This window comes from Ostrinia nubilalis, chromosome Z, assembly GCF_963855985.1.
Source record: "Ostrinia nubilalis chromosome Z, ilOstNubi1.1, whole genome shotgun sequence".
NCBI classification, from domain to species: domain Eukaryota; kingdom Metazoa; phylum Arthropoda; class Insecta; order Lepidoptera; family Crambidae; genus Ostrinia; species Ostrinia nubilalis.
In genome coordinates, this window is record NC_087119.1 from 5616018 (window position 1) to 5632315 (window position 16298).

At 36.6% G+C, this 16298-nt stretch overlaps 1 protein-coding gene across 1 annotated transcript in view; it reads left to right on the forward strand.

Moving 5' to 3' along the window:
- Positions 1 to 16298, forward strand: part of LOC135087166 (sensory neuron membrane protein 2) — an 88167-nt gene that overhangs the window by 54337 nt on the left and 17532 nt on the right. The window lies entirely within an intron of this gene.

A 16298-nucleotide genomic window follows, 5' to 3' on the forward strand; every position in this document is an offset into this window, starting at 1 on the left:
AATGATGAATGTTTTGAATATTATTTTATGCTATGTTTAAATAAATAATTAAAAAATAGCAAAGCGAATTGCTCAAACGCAAACATTTGATGAATCTGTAAATGCATAGACGCATGTTTCGTATTAATTATGAAATAGCGACTCGTCAGAGACTTTCCATTAACAGTCCTGAGGTTAGTTTAATTCCGTGCCCGCTTCCTCTGATATTGAATAGACTAGTTTCCTAAAAAAGTTTTTTTAGTCCGTAATGTTTAATATCAAAAAATATTGGACACATATATTTTTATTTGTCAATCTAAAAAATAATTACATAGTTATGGTGCGTTGAAGTTCCGCACGACGTCACAACGTGCGGCACTTTTATGCACGCATTGACGTCACGGGCCTCTTCTTATGAACTTTGGCGCGCTTTATCTCTTTAAATTTTCATTAGTTTGAAAAAGTGAAAAATACGTGTAGAATATTTTTTGATAAGTTAACTGACGGACTAATTAAAACTCTTGCTTTTTGACCCAGGAAACATCCCTATTACTTCCTATTTACCAAAGGAGGATTATGTTACCTTTCACGAAAGCAGAAACCGTACATTTTTTAATTTTTAATCAATGCTTTTGTTTGAAAAGCTAGCGATTGGAATCTAAAATTTTCTAAGCTATTGCTATAAATAACCTAATGAAATATTTTATTAGTGTTCGCGAAAGTATATTTGTTATAGGTTTCTGTAATAGTTAGTTAATTTCACTGCCCGAAAGCTTTTTAAGCCAAATGACATTTGCTACTTTGATCTTTACATCCAGAGGAATGCGCGAACGTCAGTAAATCATCGCAAGGAACAGTAATATTTACTTTGTATCTTAATGGCTAATTAACATACATGCATTATTGAAATCACAATAGACAAAACAGCACAAAAATAATCGCGAAAGGTCTGACAACATTCACGTTTCTATATTATTTGTATAATTTAAATCAATATGATTTTTGAATATCATTATAATTAATTACCATTTACCAAAATTCATTAAAGCTGGTATAGCAGCTTAGCATGGAAACGAAATATGACTTTAGCATTAGAAGAATGAAAATGTATGTTCATACTAAGCTCAAACGTGAATTAGTCAAATTATATTTAAAGCAACCTATCGAGCTAATTGAGTCTACGTTGGATATCGTTCCTTATATTTTTCTACTGTAAAACATTTAACCGAAGGCAGAATTAATGAAGTGCGTTTAAAGTTCAAATATTAATATTCATGGGTTCTTATTAGTGTAATCTCGTTTGTCCGGTCGTGTAGACTGAACCGACGGTGACACATCACTCACTTTATTTTAGGGACTTCGATAGGAATAATAATTAATATGTTTATTTTTTAACCTTGATGTCGTTGCCGCTGTCACTACCAGAACAACAACTGTAAACGGATTCAGACTACTCGTACGATTATGGTAATAATTGTTGTTCTTATTAATTAAATGTTACAACAACTCGAACAACGCTATTTTGCTTCACGGTCACATCCATAACGTGGACCATTAATTAAATCATAATTTGTTACACACGTCCCAATAAATTAATTTTCTTTCATCTTACTATCTCATGAGAACAAAAATGGCGAACAAAATAAATGCATGATCAAAGGCTTTGAATAACTGTATTAGCGGTTTTTTTATCAGATACTATTCAACTTTTTATCCGCGTCGATCTGATCCGATAATTATTACGCTACATAATAGCAGCAAATATTATAAGTACAGCTTTTTGTTCGCGTCGAAGCGAATGCGCTAATTACATTAAATAAACGCAGCCTTGTGGCTGAATGTCGGCGGCTGATTGATTATTTTGCTACTGTAGTACTATGTAGCAAGTAGGTATGTGTTGTAAGCTTTATGTTGACAAAAACAGACCGAATTCACGCACTTTAGGGTTGTCAGACGCCCAGGAAATCCGGGATAATCGTGGAATAAGGCGCCTATCCATGTCCAGTACCTAATGGAATTTAACGACTAGATTAATATAGATAGATTATACCTACATTTAAACTATGTAGAAGACGCGCAAGTGGATTGATCCATTTAAGGGCAAGACTGTAAGTTTTTTTCTTTTGGCGGTGCATGAATTTTTAGCAAATTATGATCTTATGTTTTAATTTTATTTGAAATCTGCGCATCCAAAACTGGCAACCCTACTTTCACTAAGTACCGGGGCTTACAGTAAGCACCATGTTGACGGTGGACAATACGAGTAGGTACATATTGGTGTGAACGAGCGACTTGGCGTTTAAAGCTCTTGGACGGGAAAACTTCTCCCGTCAGGTGCCGGAAAACCGGAAAAATGTTCACCGAAACCAAATACGGATCTAGTAAAATCTACACGTAATATGTACATTCGACAGCGCATCAAACTACATTTTTCGTTGCTAATACAACTCGTAGCAGTGATATAACACTTGTTACAGTTAGGTATATTATAATTATGTATAAGATTCCACAATGTTAAGCTCTGAGGGCTTAGTGTTATTTAATATTTATATTTATAGTGTGAGTTTACATATAACGTCTTCACTAGTGAGAGCGCGTTAAAATAATATATGAAAATTTTAGTTCTTGAAAGTTTCCGCTAGGGGCGCTGTACAATCCGTCATACATTTAATGTCATTTTTTTACGCGCTCACTAGACGACGTTTGATGTAAACTCACACTCAGACCTCTGTGCCCTGACCTAGAAGCGAGTGCGAAAATATTCTGGTACAGTGACTGTCAAAAATATTCCTAAGAAGACATACAAAGATGCACTCCAACTCTTAAATAATCCGAAACAGTGCCTTTTGCCACACTTTGCCCACCCTTTTAGTAGCACTAGTGCTATGTAAAATAGAATTTTCTCTCAGAATTTTCATGTTACCCGGAAGGCTTCTAAGAAAATCTCATCATGTGATGCACCTGTACGGTTACAACGGACAAAGCATGGCTTAAACAAGCTTTATATTTAGATGATAACTACTTCATTTCATTCTATCAGATCAGATTATGAGTAGGTACGCGATTTATAAAACTCATAAAGAACTCATAAAACTTATTTATTTGTGCAAGTAGCCTTTTTTTGAAAAAGGAGGAATATTATGTGACTCTTTTCACTTTGATACAGACGACGACAATCATGAAATACTGTGGCAACTGTTGTCACTGTTATTATAATTGGAACAAAAAAAATCATGTTGTTGACTGTACAATAATTCAGGATTATGAGTAGTTATTCATTATTATAATACATGCTAGCTGTGCCCCGCGATAAACGTAGCCTATGTGTTAATACAGGGTGTCAGCTAACTCCATACCCAATTTTATTAAAATCGCTCCAACTGTTTAGACGTGAAGAAGTAACAAACATACACACTCAAAAACTTTCGCCTTTATAATACATATTTATTAGTGTGAAGTATACGCTATCGGAGTCATGGGCTTAGGTGGTAAACCCCTACCCTACAGAACAACCATTTTCGCTGTGGAATTTTATTTCCAACCGCAGACTGAATCAATCGGGAAAACCACTGGAAATAATCCCTTTGAAGCGGCCGCTCGTCCCTTTAATTACGCCCGTATTCGCAAAGATTACTATGAGGTCTCACAGTGCGCGTGGACGCACAGGGTGACACACGAACCAATCACAGAGCTCTATTCAACGTTGTGCGTTCGATTTGCTGCTTCGCTTAAGCAAGTATCGTTTGTGAATATTATATTATATTATGTTTGCGTTAACTTAAAAACGATATACATGCTATCGATATAAAATCATGTGTTTTTGTTCAAAGGATAAGTACCTATGTATATTAAAAAAAACTTACATAATGAGCATTTTATGAGCATAACAAAATGAAAATGTTGTTGAAAGACCTGGATAAATAAATAAAGACAATTGTTTTAGGAGTGTTAACCGTGCTATTTTAGTGAGTTGTTATTGTACCTACTTCACTATTAGGCGTTTTTAACTGTCACTAAGAAATTATATACAATTATGATTGAAATGAAGGTGCAATAATACAAACTTTACAAACAGAATGTCAGGTGCATAATTAGAAAATGGCTTCCTTTGAACAAAGTTACAAGTGTATTCGGTCGCACGGTCTCTCACACTCTACCCTATCATTTTCCCATATAGGTCTTTAAGTTAGAATACAATGTAGGTCATGTAGTGCTTTTATTATCTTTGATTTTACATGCACAAGCGCATTAAACAGTAGAAAAATGATTACGTTATTTATTTACTCATTTGGAGAAATATTAAACCATGATTGCTAGAGTATTTTCGGGGTTTTATAGCTAGTTACAGATAACTACAATGCCACATGCATTGAGTCACATGATCACACTATTACCCTATAATTTTCCGATCTAGGACTTTATGCTAAAAATACAATCTAGGTCATATCGTCTTTATTGTTTACTTATCAGTTCCTACCTATGTAAGTACCTATTTCAATGTTAAACATAAAAAATGGGCTAAATTATTTAACGCGACACTGGAGCTACACTGTTACCTACTTGCGACCTGTACTTAGTGCTAGTTTAAAGTCAAGCTTTAGGTATAAAACTAAACTTTGCTTTTATTAGAGAGGCACTTCTCTGACTTTGATCAGGATTCCAACAGCGTCAAACTCGTTAACTGCTGTAAACATTTGTTTTCAATTACACTGGGTGTCCCAAGAAATTGCGCGAGGAGTCCTTTGGAGCACCAACACAAACTGTGATTAATTTACTAGATGTCTGTCAATTTTAGTCAATGTTTATCAAGCGGTTCTAAGACGGCCAAATGGTAACTGATATAGACCAATCTCATATGCCAATCAGACCTAGGGTTGCTATGTCCTCTGCCACTTAATCAGTTGTAAACCACATAACGGCTTAGTTACCCGAGTACATAGGACATCAACAGATGCACTGGCAGCATAACTAAATGTACCATCAATTTGTACCCAGCATTTGCAGTGCGTGAATCAATATTGCGCGGGCTGAGGTAAGGAGGGACGTGCGAATTTACACGGCCCGATTTTCTCCGTGGTTACACACGACCAAAAGCCCACAAAGCCACTTACACAGTTGATTGGTATCCAGGTATTGTCGAGTGGATGGTTGATTTCACACAGCAAAAGTCGGAACCTGCTGTGGCGTTTGCGTTGGAATCACAAGCCCTAACGATTTGTTTGTTATACTCCCAATTAGAGATTGCAACCCGGTATGTTTCTCAACCCGGCCGGGCTCGGTAGCTTTCGTCGCCAACCCTGGCCGGGTTGTGTGTTAGCGATGAAACCTTTAGAGTATTTTATGAAAATTTCGAACACGTTGTATATGAACAGAGAAAAACAATGATTTCGCCGCCCGGGCCCGGTTTGCAATCTCTACTCCCGATTAACAGCTACTCTTAAGGTGAGTATAGATATAGACTAGAGCAGGTCTATGTAATGTAACATTTTGGTACAATACAAGTAAATTGTTCAACGTTTGGTTCGTGAAAGGGTAACACTGACACTGAAACTAGAACATTTCGTTGTTCTGTTACAAGTAAATGTTCCAGTCTATACTCATCTTAGGAGTTAGAATAAAAGAAGACCCACCGCCGTATCAGCAGGCGTTGCGGTTCCAATGACAGTTTAACTTTACCCCGGGACAAACTTCACCTTCACTGGTTGGGTTTTATTGGCGGTCAAGCTGTAGATCTTGGCTACACAGGAGTTGCAGTGGTGGAAACGAGAGGTGGGAATAGTACCGTATTACCGCCGTACTTATTAATGACATGGGACCCCTGAGCTATGACAATTTTTAGACCATGTTTTGTCAACCGTTTTTTAAATGAAAGGATCCAAGAAATTTTGAAACAATGCCCGTCTTGGTGGTTAGAATCGACTCATGTAAACATCACAAAAGGTAAACTAATTTCCAGCGTCCGTCCGATGGTCGCATTTCGGCGCTAATTCCTTCAAGTCAAATTAATCCATGTAAATACAGGCGTAACGTAATCAGATACGCGCATAATCCGCTGCATGCGAATATGTGGAACGCAGTCATTTGCTGTTAAGAGCTGCTCGGAGGTATATGCAGTCCAGGCTTGCGGTCTTTACGGGCTTGTTGTGAGGAATTCTTTACGTACCTATGCAGATTTAGGCTGAGTAGCACCACCCAACTTTAACCGTGACTATGACGATAACCGGTGTGTTTTGTTTTTTGACCTTTTTTAAAGTCGAAGTAAGACGGTGCAACCCAGCCTTATTCGTATTCGGTAAAATTATATTCCTGCATAAACATTTTGACAGAAACATCTACAGCAAACATAAGTTGTCTGGACTCCTTAGTTTTGTCTTGATGAGACCTAAAATGTTTAATATTTAGTTACTTATTTTATAATTATCTTTTTGATTATTTTACGCTACTCGTAGTATTTTTGACCGTTCACTGTAAATTTTAATCTACTGAAACTGCTCGTCCTTTTAATAATGTTTCATAAAATGTATCACAAGCTCTTGAAAACACATTATCAGTCCACAAACAAGACAATAATGAAAACAATTAACGCTACTCAATTACGATAATAAGCGCGTGAAGCGTAGCGATTAATTTATCAAATGATTGAAGGGTGTCACGAAGGTCCGAGCAGCACGTCAAGCTTGACAATGTAGCATCGTATGTAGTCGTTTCGTTTGCAACAAAAATGTAAAGTTTGACGTGGTCGCGACTGTAAGAAGAAGAAGTGTGTATATGTCGCAGTCGGATTGTATAATCCGCCGTTTTACATTACAGCTAGGCTTTTTGCATTACAGCTCTGTTTTGTAATACGGCGGCTTAACGTTTAGCCGGATTGTCATTGCGATACGTTCTTCAATACGGCGGCCCACGTTTAGCCGCATCGTAATACATCATAAATTGTAGGGTGACCATACTTTACAAAATAAAAAAATGTTTGATGAAAATAAATTTTAATAAGACAGATTTCTTCTCATGATATTCTTTATTTATTAAGTAAGAATTATTAACTTCGTTACTGTATACTAAATTATATATTTGGCTGTTGTCTTTTACTTATTTATTTATAAATCACAAGGGACAGCCACATAAAAAAGTAACTCAAAACAATAAACTTTTTTTCAGAAATAATTCGATATTTGTCTTGTCTTTTTTAGACATTAAAAATAATTACAGGGGACAGCCATCTCAAAACAAAAGGTAACTCAAAACAAATAAAGTTTTAGTATTTTTTTCGGGGTTAAGTATTTTTCTTTAAGACTAATAAATCTTCACCGGCCACAGTCGTAATGTCGTATTTTTACACCAAAAATTTTGTGTAGGATTCCGCTGAACACCAGAATCCATAGCCACTTTAGCTGTTTTGATGTGGATTATAACCTCTAAAACTCGGTCACTTGTTCACGGTTTTTTTTACTATTTCACATTGATAAGAATATAAATTCTTTAATTTCACATTAAAATTGTTTTCACAGTCAATGTCGACAAACATATTTATCACGTTTTCTTTGTTAAATTCACAAATAGCTCCGCAATTTAGCAATACAATCTCTGTATCCGACGCCCATTGTTGTTGTTATGTCAGGCAGCGCCACGGTATTGAAAATGGGAACTAAAAAGTGTCAAAGCGGCGGGTAATGACACGTTGTTTTACATTACGGCTAGCCGCATTGAAGAACGTTTGGCGCCGAATACAATCCGGCGGATTTTCATTCAGCCGTATTCAATCCGGCTAAACGTTAAGCCGCCGTATTACAAAACAGAGCTGTAATGCAAAGTGCCTAGCTGTAATGTAAAACGGCGGATTATACAATCCGACTGCGACATATACACTAATTTATAAAGGCGAGAGTTTGTGAGTGTGTATGTTTATTATTTCTTCACGTCTAAACGCCTGGAGCGATTTTAATAGGTATGGAGTTAGCTGACACCCTGGATTGACACATAGGCTACTTACCGCGGGGCACAGCTAGTTAGTTAAAATAGTTTACTAAAACAATTTGGACAACTCTTTCAGCAGTAGAAAGCCTGAGAGATTAAAGTTACATATTTCTGTGATGCACCGAAATACTTGTGAGTTAATCAGCGGGCAAAAGCTATATAGTCCAGTCATTTAAGCTTAAATTAGGTGAACTTACTATAATGACTGGACTAATAAGTTATTTACATCCTTTTTCGATTGTTCGACACAATATAATATACTACTTTGCACATACACATAAGTTATATAAATCTACTGGAGCATAGAAGCGTCAAACTAATCTCAACTTAGTTTCAGTTGGCATACAAATATAGGTTTATTCAAATCTCTAGAGACGAAAAGTTCGGTGTCAATGTTCGTCGGCTTGACCTATAACTCTAAAATACATAAATAGAGTGTTATGTTTTAACAATCTAAAATATGTAGTTATATGATCAAAAATGCAAACTACTGGTTTTCATTAATACAACTACGCTTATCACGTCTCTATCGGATTTCATAGTTATTCTAGTATCCAGATATTAAGTAAAAATTTGCTTGATTGTTTTTATTTTGATTTTTTGGTATAATTATTAGTTCTTGCAATAAATCATCGCTTCAAAAGCTTGTGTGATTTGATTACCTGATCATAAAACACACAAACGCTACTAACAACTAAATTAAAGCTTATTGAATCAGTCAACGACAGCCGATGGGGCAGCAAGGTTCTGGAGAGGAGGGCACGTACTACCTACCGGAAAGCGCAGCGTAGGGAACGTTCACCCACGAGGTGGACCGACGACCTCATAAAGGTAGTAAGGAAGGCGCTGGATGCAAGCCGCTACCAACCGGCCTTCGTGGAAAACATTACCGAAGGCCTATTATATGTTCAGCAATGGACGTCCTATGGCTGAAATGATGATGATTGCAATCAATACGAGTAATACGATTGTAGTCGAATCTCGTAAAGCCCAGGTACACTCTAATCAAATTAGTTTTCCTTTGTCCAGCCATCCTCTGCTTCCTAAAATGTCTTTGATGCATTTGCCTTTGAAAAATGCTTTTCACTGATTTTTTGATACGGGCTTTTAATTTTCTTCAATTAAGAGCACTAAGGTCGCTAATTTGCTGCCGTGGGGCAGACAGGGGTTCCGATGCACGCGCTCTAATCGCATATATTTGTTTTGTCGAGTCTTTGTAACTTCCTGCTCAATGGAAGAGCAGAGCGTTTTGGCATGCTTTTTGTATGTTGCAACTTTCATAAAGCTTTTTTACCACAGCGGGAAAACTCTAAGTCTGTATCTCGCCAGATGGAAAGTGAAGCCGAAAGTCGAAGCCATACTCGAAATGCTCAACCACAGATAAAACTGCCTGTAATAACAGCTGCCTTTAAGTGGCGGTGCTTGTTCAACTAACCGAACGCCCTAAGCCTGGAAAAACATATTCACGAGGGCAAAAGTAATATTTGGTTTATATTGCTTTTGCCACTTTTGCAACGGTATTGACACAAACAAATAAATCTAAAGCTAAACGGGACATAGGTAAGGGCACTAGAAGCGACAGCGCACTTCATTACACCACAGCGAACGCTCGCTCCGCTCCAAATTTCAGTCCTAAAAGCGAGCTTGTTGCGAATGTGAACAAGGCCCTCCTAATCTATGGTACTTGTTCTAATAGTCTAGCTAAAACGAAACAGACTTCCTATGGGATTACAGGTGGCTCTATAGAGTTTGATTGAACAGTAAGACGTAGATCGTAGAGTCTACAAGATGGGAAACACTTATGTAATCAGATTACATATAACTAGGTATTTCAACAAAAATCTGAAACGCCGATTAAGCCTAACACTTCGACACACGCTCTTATAGTCCAGTCAAATTAGACATGAACCCTGCAATAATTCGCATACAGCTGAAAATTGGTACGAATGTTCGGAGCAATATTATGAATTAACTGTGAAAAGTCCCCATCGATCCGACATGTGCTAAAAAAAAAAATCTATGTCAAAGTTAAAAAATACGGGTTTTTGAGATTTTCAGTCAAACGGTAAGTTTTATCACAAAAATGTGTACGACAAGGTTTAAGACCATACAATTATCTATCAAAATTGTATATACACTTTCTCCTAAGAGTCAGCGTTTCTGAGATTCGATGATCCGAAGAGTCAAAAAAGTGTTTTCTTCATAACGGTCTTACACATAAATCCAATGTGATATCGCCTCGTGCCTCGACTCAGCATTGTATCATGATGTGTTGTCGACGTCGAATATAAAATGATCAACCTCAATGTCGTCTGTCATCTTTAATTATCGAAAAATGGGTGCAACTTTGACGAAGGACTGCACCGTGAGTTTCTAAGATACGAAGTTTTCGTGTCTATTAGGTTAAAGAGCTTTTATATGCACACGTCACTACTCTACTTGTAACTCTATGGTCACTCTTTTAGCCCGGTCAAGTCAGAAAATCCAGGTTATAATAATTCGCATAGAGCTGAAAATTTGTGTGAATGTTGAGAACATCATCCTTAATGAAATGTCAAAAGTCCCCAACGATCCGTCATTTGAAAAAAATTTTTACGAAGTCCAAGTTTTTTGCATTTTTCCGCCAAACAGTAAACTTATCATAAGAAATGATAAGAATTAGTAGTAGGTCATAAAATTATCTATTAAAAGTGTTTTTGCCCCTTTTTCCTAAGAGTCACCGTTTACGTGGTAACGATGCAAAAAATTGAAGAATTCGCATTCTGTTAACTACTCCACAAGTCCACAACTTCAACTCTATTAAAATAGTTTTGAGTTGAACAGGATAACAAATACATCTTAAAAAAGGCCTACTGGGGAAACCTGGTAAAAAAAAATGGGCCAAATAACCATCATAGGTGTTGTGGAAACATGTGCATATAACGAGAACATCTTAACTAACTTTTTGATTCGTTCTACCTCATAATCGGTGACTCTTAGGAAAAAGGGGCAAAGACAATTTTAATAGATAATTTCATGATCTACTATTATTTCTTATCTATTTTTATGATAAGTTTACTACTTGGCCAAAAAATGCAAAAAACTTGGGACTTCGAAAACTTTTTTTTTTAAATGACGGATCGTCAGGGACTTTTGACATTTCATTTAGGATGGTGTTCTCAACATTTACACAAATTTTCAGCTCTATGCGAATTATTATAACCTGGACTGTCTAACTTGGTCGGGCTAAAAGAGTGACCATAGAGTTACAAGTAGAGTAGTGATGTGTGCATATAAGAGCTCTTAAACATAATAAATACGAAAACTTCGTATCTTAGAAACTCACGGTGCAGTCCTTCGTCAAAGTTGCACCCATTTTTCGATAATTAAAGATGACAGACGACATTGAGGTTGATCATTTTATATTCGACGTCGACAACACATCATGATAAAATGCTGAGTCGAGGCACCAGGCGATATCACATTGGATTTATGTGTAAGACCGTTATGAAGAAAACACTTTTTTGACTCTTCGGATCATCGAATCTCAGAAACGCTGACTCTTAGGAGAAAGTGTATAGACAATTTTGATAGATAATTGTATGATCTTAAACCTTGTCATACATATTTTTGTGATAAAACTTACCGTTTAGCTGAAAATCTCAAAACCCCGTATTTTTTAAGTTTGACCTTGAATATTTTTTTTAGCACATGTCGGATCGATGGGGACTTTTCACAGTTAATTCATAATGGTGCTCCAAACATGCGTACTAATTTTCAGCTGTATGCGAATTAATGCAGGGTTCATGTCTAATTTGACTGGACTATTATCATAGATACCGTGTTTTAATAAAACATTCGAGCACTGACCAATTAATTTACCTGCAATCTAGGGCTACATGTTTCATCTTTCCCCTCACATCAAATCTATTACTGACCGGGAATTAAAATTCCTCTTTGTTTTGTTTGAGAACGCACCCCTTCTTTGCCGGTGCAGGCAGTTCATATTATAAACTAAATTAATATTACTCCCTGTAAAATGGATTGGGGCTACAAAGGGGGGTAGGGGGTGGTGGGGCGGATTTTGCGAGCTCTCCAGGTGCCTAGGGCTTTGTAGCTTGGTTAAATATTGATTGATTCGTCCGGTAGGGGACGCGGGTGTTATTGTCGACGTGCCAATTGATTTATCACTGTATCGTAACTCTATCGTATCGTTCGATAGTTTCATTTTAATCCTTCAAGCTCCGCGAATCTTGATAATCAATTGTTATGACATTAATTAATGCCGTCTGGGACTCAATCGGTTAAGACACGAGTTTTAGTTTGAGATTAACTTGACTTTTGAACTAAGTATCTCCGTTCATACGTTGCAAGTAGTTCTGGTCTTTGTTTGTAGTTATGGGGATTTGTGTTTCAACTTATGCAAATCTTCTACTCGATCTTTTTCTAACATCTTCCTTAGGTCGACTTTCGGAATTTTGTAATCCACTTCCGTATCTACCTCATCTCATTTTAATAATAGAAGTAGGTATTCTAAATTATGTACCAATATCCTAGCTCGACAAGCTTCGTGTGTAGGACAGTGACGAAAACATGTGACAAAAACGTCCAAAATGTGCGAAATAGGTTTTCCGTAAAACTTGATATTTGGGTCACGAGGCTGTCGATCCGTCAAGAATATTCTTTCACAGTTGCTTTTGCTTCGATAGTGTGTATACCTAGTGGAAGTTAAAAAATTAAATGACGAGTAGACTGTATAAATTATATCTATTCAGACTTTGGTAACTAGTTACAAATTACCAGATAAGACCGTTAAATACGAAGTAGTTGAAGAGAGTGGCGTCAGGGCCGTTTTCGTTGATATTCGCTTGCGACCCGAACATTGCTCGTTCGTTCGCAGAACGTTCGGTTCGCGTCGCCCACGGGCAATGTCCATACGTAGACAGTTGCGTTACATTATAAAACTGCTCTTTGATGAGGAAGACCAATATTTAAGTTCAAGTATCGGTTAAACTACCTAGCTACATTGAGGGTCACGGTCACGGCCAAGTTTCTAACCAACGTTTGCTATTTAGGCAGTAAAGGAAGTGACTGTAAATATTTTGATAGTTTTTTTTTTTTTTTTTTTTTTTTTTGTCTTCGGCACTTTTCGATTTTGGTTAAAGTACCTAATAATGTGCTCACAGTTTTTATTGAACTTCGAAAGTTCTGAGCTCCAAGGGCGTTTAGTTGCAGTCTGCTAATGGATACAGTCTGCTACCAAACGTGAAAAGAGAGAGAGATCCAACAATACGTAGCTTACAAGCTATGTTTTGTTGATCCCCTTGAGTTGATGGACTATTGAGTTAATGAGGGCTATGAACGTGACGATTGGTTGGGATTTTGTTATGATTTGTTGTGGTTTATAGGGGTCAATCCGTAAATTGTTGCATGTCATTTCGTGCTCATGCCGGAGTCTGCTAAATATTGGGCAGTCTCGCATGAGATGGTCAATATCCTGTAAGCTGGAGTCATCGCAGGGGCAGTAGGGGTTGTCTATGATCTTGAAGCGGTGTAGGTAGGATTTGTGAAAACCGTGGCCAGTAAAAATCTGCGAGCTTTCAAAGGACGGCCCCACATGTTTACGGAACTCCGCAATCTCGCCCACTGTTGTAAACCATCGGAATATGTTGGAGTGTATAGCGGCACTGGAATATTCTTCTTGCCATTTGGCTTGCGTACGCTTCCTGATGATGTACTTTGCAAATGAAATTGGGAACTCGTTCACACTGGTGGCCGTCCTTTGAGAGGCCGCTTCTTTTGCAGCTTTGTCGGCAGCTTCGTTACCGTCTATACCACAGTGGGCTTTGACCCAAATGAATTTCACGTTTGTGCCGTGGTTCTGCCTGACCAGTCTGAGCGCAGTGTGGATGGAAACCACTGATGGGTCAGGGTTTCCCCGATCCTGTAAGGCTTTAAGCGACGACAGGTTGATATGATATCATATCATGAGACGAAATGAACGGAACCCTCGGCACGTAGATAAGTAAAGTTCTAACATAAGCGGATTTTGGTTAAGTACCTACTATTAATGTCACCTGTTACGAGTGTGTCCACATTGTTACCTACTTAATAATCTCAGAATACAGAACAAACCAGAAGGAGTGTTCGATAAAATTTCTACGCGGCAACTTGTGTCCAAAATACTTCCCCTCCCGCGCCCCTCTACCCCCTTTAGTGTTACTAGCGCCGTGTGACACCCCCATTTTTGGGGTAAAATTATGTAATTTTTTAAAGAGATGTTAAACAAGTAAAAAATAAGTAAGTGAAATAAGTACACACGGCCACAGTGTTAACTATCCATTTCCGTTTTTGCTCTCGCTCTCATCAAATGGTGATTCTTTGCGATAGAACGAGACGACATGACTGGCCATAGGCATAGATAGTACCTACCTACCTATGAATTTAATTTTTACTCCGAAGTAACTAAGTGTAGATGATTATTTATTTTATTTCTATTAAATAGTGTAATATACTACATGTATGTTGTAGGTATAATATGTTATTTAAAAGTCAATTACAAAAGTCGAATATAAATTTTAGAATGCCAAGTAAAACAAAAAATAAACTTAAGATTCTTTATTATGTAAACATATCGACAACAAAACATTTGTTTATGGCGCAGTTAGTGCTTTTAGTTTAACTTTTCTTGGAGTCAAAAACAGAATCCAAATCAAAAACATCACCAATAGTTACTTGAATTTGATTGCGAGGCAACTCTGGCTGTGTATCCTGAAAGAAAATCAGAGTAAGTATGTAAGCAATAATTAATTACTTAAAATTATTATTAAATATACAAATATTGCTGCTGCTGATCTGTTGATACCAATGCCTTACTTTTGAATAAATGGGAAAGTATGAAATTCACGATAGTAATTTATTATCTCCTCATTATTTACGGAGTAATATTATAAATTAATTCAATATATTAAAATCAAATCAAAATCAAAAATATTTATTCAGTTTAGACCACAAGTGGCACTTATAATTTAATTAATCAGCTTGTCATGTCATGGATGAAATTACACTAAAAACTAATTAAAACAAAAAGGATGGGGCAAATATTCCATTATTCTGTGGTAACGCTAACAAAATTAACGCGTGAATTTTTTATAGACAAATGTAATTCAATATAAAAAAGTAGGGTAAAATATTCCGTTGACCTGTGGCAACACTTACAAAATACAACCGTGATTTTTTTTGAAAATTATTATTTAATTAAAATGAATTAGAAATGTGCTACTTACGGATAAAACATGATCCCATGCACTTTCTTCGTAATTCCAGTAGCATTCTTACATGTTGGAACGGCACAAGACGGCTTAATTTAATTATAAAGTGTCAATCTGACGGATATGTAAACAATGCGCGCGCCGGCCATTGACTAATTGCTCTAAAGTCAAATTAGTGCGATTTGGAGTAATTTATATGAATACACATTTACGCCCGTTGACGGTTTCTGGTTTGTTCCGTATTCTGAGTTAATAATAAATAAAGTCTTATTTTAAGAAAGAGAATGACATCACAATAATAAATGTACAACGTTAGTGCCTACGTATTTATAAATGGGTAATATCGCTTCTTAATTAATAAAAAAATCCATAAAATATTTTCGAGTTTTATGAATAAATCATCGGCGACCGCGGATGGCGCACAAAAACAAAATATGTCAACTGCGTTCGAGTAATAAAAATAGAAATGACTAAATTTTTGTTACCTTTGACTCTGCGCAGGTCAACATTTTACGAATAGATAGATAAGTTCTATCTATTTCAATGATGTAGGTGTAGATGATTTCAGAACATAAATTCATACAAACTTCTGCTTCTGAATCAGTATTATCATATAAATTATTTATTATTTATATTTTTTGCTTTTTTCACCTCAGCTTAAAATCTGGGAAATTAAAGATTAGCTACGGGCATTCCCAAGTACCTGATCTAAATAAGATTAATTAAATATTTTTATTACGATGGGCCAGCAGAAGTGGCAGGCTCATCCTGATGGAAACGACGAATTACTATCGTTAAGGATAATTGCCCCACGTTAGTGTCCGATTATTATTATTAATAAAATAGTTTTATGATAGACACAAGGATGACCCGTTGGTTTGGATCCCAAACTAAGCTTGATACAGTTGCAAGTTTAAATCCCGGTAAGGTCAAATTTTAGGGTCGGGAGTACGATCGTCATAGACGTGAAATGTAATTTTTTGGCAATCAAAGTAAGATCATTTAAGTTTATTCGTTAACTAGTCACGTAGTATAGACAAAACGACGAAATGAGACATACCTAATGCTGAAGAAACATTAGCATCTAATATGGTT